The sequence below is a fragment of the Temnothorax longispinosus genome, chromosome 3 (genome assembly GCF_030848805.1).
Source record: "Temnothorax longispinosus isolate EJ_2023e chromosome 3, Tlon_JGU_v1, whole genome shotgun sequence".
Classification (NCBI taxonomy): Eukaryota; Metazoa; Arthropoda; class Insecta; order Hymenoptera; family Formicidae; genus Temnothorax; species Temnothorax longispinosus.
In genome coordinates, this window is record NC_092360.1 from 17063569 (window position 1) to 17068522 (window position 4954).

Sequence of the window (4954 nt, forward strand, 5' to 3'; positions counted from 1 at the left end):
ATGAGCATGCACAACCGCCAATCATCGAAGAAGTGTTCCGAAGAGGGAAGAAATAAATATTTTACAACCCTTGATATTTCTCAAGCATTTTGGCAAATTTCGTTAACACCGAAAGCCATGCAATACTGCGGATTCATGTTTGATGGGCAGACCTACGTATTCAAAAGGATGCCATTTGGAATTAAGACAGCAGGAGCAGCGTTTACAAGAGCCATGAGAGATGCCTTGGGAGACAACTGTTTTGATTTTGAGATCGTATATCTCGACGACGTGATGATAGCGTCAAAGACTCTAGAAGAGCACATACAACACCTGAAGATAGTTTTCGAACGTCTCAGAAGAGTAGGATTCAAGCTGAATCTGAAGAAATGCGAATTTATGAAGAAGATAAAATTCCTTGGTCACACATTTACTGAGGTACAGGCCGAGATGAACGATGAAACACGATTGGCTATAATGAATTTCAAAAGGCCACAAAGCAAAAAAGAAGTACAAATGTTCCTAGGCTTAATAAACTGGAACAGAAGATTTATAGAAAATCTAGCAAGAATGACAAGAGTATTGGAGCAGTTGCTAAAAAAGAAAGTCAAGTTTGCCTGGGAGCGCGAGCATCAAGTGGCGTTCAGTGATATCAAAAGGGCATTCCAAGAAGCTCTTAGCCTGTTTCTGATACGTCCAGATATGAAATTCGGCATTAACGTCGATGCAGCGAGAAGCGGATTGGGTGCGAGATTATATTGTACTAATACCGTGAAGGAGAAAAAGTGAAATATACAATCGCATACCTGAGTAGAAATTTGAAAGGCGCCGAAGTGCGTTATACAATTACAGAATTGGAGTGTTTAGCACTTGTATTGGCCCTGAGAAAGTGGCATACCTTATTAATGGGACGACATATAAGAGTCCACACAGACCACAAGGCTCTACAATTTCTGAATACTTGTGTGCAAAACAATCACCGAATAGCTAGATGGTTCGAATTCATGCAAGAATTTGACCTCGAAATAGTTCACATTCCTGGAAAGGAAAACGAGATAGCGGATACTCTATCGAGATCCAATGAGGAGGAGATGCCAGAAGAAGACGACATAAAGCGCATAGCGTTGATTCGAGATTACTTTGACGGGACCAACACGGAAGAATGGATGCCATGGTTGCAAAGGATCCAAAGACAGGACGAGGTACTTCAAACAGCGGTACAGGAAAATCCGGAAGAAGTCTACAGAAGAGATGGGCTAATCAGAGTACGGTACAACGAAACTGACCAAGTAGCCGTTCCTGCCAAACATACATGGGGCCTCATAGAGGCGAAGATACACCGTTTACTGATACATTTCGGTACGGATAAAGTGATAGCATTCACGGAAAAATATTTCCACACATTCAGAGTCGCACGAATAGCGAGAGAAATGGTAGCATCATGTAAGATCTGCCAAATACTATACCGGGCCAACAGTGGGAAGACAGTACTTCGATCTGCCTAAAGAACCAATGAAAACGGTTTCTTTAGATTTATTCGGTCTGTTACCAAAAACAAGACAAGGATATAAGTACATCCTAGTAATTATGGATCAGTTTTTGAAACTTACGAAATTCTATCCAATCAAGGACCAGAAATTTGACACGATAGTCGGCACATCAGAATCGAGATATTTCAGAAAAGTAGGAGTTTTAAAGGAGATTTTAACTAACAACGGTGGGCAATTTATAACGGCACGGTGGCGAAATTTTGCCACGGAGCGTGGAATCACCACGAGAAAAACGTCGCCTTATAACCCACAATCAAATCCGGTGGAAAGAGTAATGCGCGAATTAGGACGCGTGATTAGAGCATACGCCAGTGACAGACAACACTTGGTGGAGAATAGTCGGCAGAGCCGAAGATGTTATAAACGACACATTCGTCAATGAGATTCACCCCGAACGAAATTCATTACAGCGCCGTTACGCACTGGCATGTGTGTGACGTGTTGCGACCAATACCGTCGGAAGACGAATTAGAAAGACAAGAGCGAATTCAAATCGCAAAAGATAGATTGGCCAATGCGGCAAGAAAGAGAAAAATTCAAGGTGACAAGCATGAGGTGGCGTCTAGGCATCAACCGGGTGACGGCGTTATGGTCAAGTTGCACCGCAGATCGGGTGCAAACAGAAAATTGACTCGCAAGATTCACCTTGTCTACGATGGCCCATATCGTGTGGCGCGGGAAGTGCGCGAGAATGCCTATCTAATAGAATCTATTGACGGACAGCCCGAGGGGCTATTCATTCTCGAGTCAGTGAAACAACATAGGACGTTATCGACCGATTGCATACGATTGGTGTCCTTTTTAGTTAAATAAGGAAAGCGCTCGGCTCGAGCGTTTACGACTAAGATTCGACAGTAGTGCGCGCGTTATTCCTAACGCCGACGTTATTCCCTAACGACTGCAGTTGACTCGCACCGACTCGCTCCTTGTGGACTCTGACTCGCGCCTTATGAGTTCTGCCTCGCTCCTTATTTTCCCGACGACACCGATTCTCTACGCTATCTGATATCCTCCTTCCTTATATTCGCTATTTGTAGCGATATTCTATATACCCAATTGTGTATTTCTAATTATTTATAAAGAAATAAAGGTGAAAAAAGGAACTTTTACAAAAATAAAAAAATATATATGAGGACAAAAAGATATTTTTTATGATAACTTTATTTTTAAAATGTGTAGGAGCATATAGAGAACAGATAAAAAAATTTTTTAATTTTTTAGAAAATGTAATAAAAAATGTGACAAAATAATTTGATTTATTATGTCAGTAAAAAAATATTTATAAAACAATTTTTTAATTTTATTAAAAATGTGATAAAAAATGTTAAAGAAATATAATATTTTTTTAAAGTAGCCTATATTTTTCACAGCATCCTAGGAAGTAACTATACAAAGTCATATACTATGTCAAAGTATGCAGGAATGTATAGAGAACAGACACAAACAGGCATTCTATTATACATACATATATATATATATATATATATATATATATATATGTTACGGGCAATTTGATTAATCCGGTCATTATGCATAATGCCCACAGACAAGTGGGAAATGTGATTAACATATTAAAATATTTTTCTAAAAAGAATGGCAGTCTGTCTATAATTTCAACTTTCTTACTTACAATGAGTTCATGCACTAAAATATTTTATATTTTGTGTTTAAACATAATTTATAACAGACAAATTAATAAATTATTTGGTAAAGGTGCAGAATAGTGGCCTTCTCACCGATTTCGTTGAACTTAGGTTTAATCGACGCGTTTTTGCACAAAACGACCGAATCTGGCAGAAAAAAGTGTCGCTCTGCCCCGCGAAGCGAGATGTAGGTTAGTGACGCGCTTTAAACAGTTAAATATTTTTAAAGCGCGTCATCTAACCTATGTAGGTCAGTGACGCGCTTTAAACAGTTACATAGGTTAGATGACGCGCTTTAAAAATATTTAACTGGGTAAATCTGAAGAATAGTGGCCTCCTCATCGATTTCGTTCAACTTGGGCTTAATCGACGCGTTTTTGCACGAAACGACCGAATCTGGCAGAAAAAAGTGTCGCTCTGCCCCGCGAAGCGAGATATTAATGGTTAAAGTTGACAGGAATCAAGTTATGATTCCTGTCATACCGACGAGATGTAGCGACTACGACCATGCCCTGCGGCCACACGCGCATGCTCAGTGATCGCACGCGCATGTAAAACTGCGCCAATTTTAAATGAATCAATCGTGCAGAATAACCAAGCATCTCGATTCAAGCAGTTAGGTCTCACGCTGGGAGTTTCATTAGTTTAATTATGCGTGGGAAGCACACACACACACACACACAACGGGGGGTGCGAGGGGGGCCTTCGGCCCCCCCTCCCCCGCACCCACCCCATTGGTAGGCTGCGTAGACCTCGCTTTACAACATAAAGTACATGCTAAGTTGTAAAACGAAATTATAAAGTACATGCATGGGGGAGGGTGCAGGGGAGAAAAGCCTTTCTGTTCACGTGCGCTCACGCATGTAAGCCCCCTTGCACCCCTCCATGCATGTGCTTTATAATTTCGCTTTACAACTTAGCATGTACTTTATGTTGTAAAGCGAGGTCCACGCAGCCTACCGGCGGGGTGGGTGCGGGAAAGGGGGGGGGCGAAGGCCCCCCTCGCACCCCCCGTTGTGTGTGTGTGTGTGTGTGTGCTTCCCACGCATAATTAAACTAATGAAACTCCCAGCGTGAGACCTAACTGCTTGAATCGAGATGCTTGGTTATTCTGCACGATGTAACTGTTTAATGATTTTCGTTAAAGCAGGGCACATACACACGTGTGTATGCCCTGCTTTATAGAAGTTGTGATTTTCGTTAAAGCAGGGCACACACACGTGTGTATGCCCTGCTTTATAGAAGTTGTGATTTTCGTTAAAGCAGGGCATACACATGTGTGTGTGCCCTGCTTTAACGAAAATCATTAATATGAACTTTTCATATACCAACTATTCTCTGCTTTAACAATTTTATTTCTGTTTCGTTAACTTCAACACTTAATATCTGTAACATAAATAATTTGTTAAAGCAGAGAGTAGTTGATATATGAAAAGTAAATATTTATGTGTACTTTTCATATACCAACTATTCTCTGCTTTAACAAATTATTTATGTTTCGTTAACTTAAACGCTTAATATTTGTAACAAAAATATTTGTTAAAGCAGAGAATAGTTGGTATATGAAAAGTGCACATAAATATTTAGTTTTCATATATCAACTATTCTCTGTTTTAACAAATTATTTAGTTTTAACAAATATTTAAGTCCGCTATCGCTATCGCCTATTGTGCAAGGGGCTTAAGATTGCCGGGAAAATCAACTCAAATGAGATGATTTATCAAAATGACCATTTAGCATTGGGAAATATGCATAATGACCGGGCAATTTGATTAATTCTTC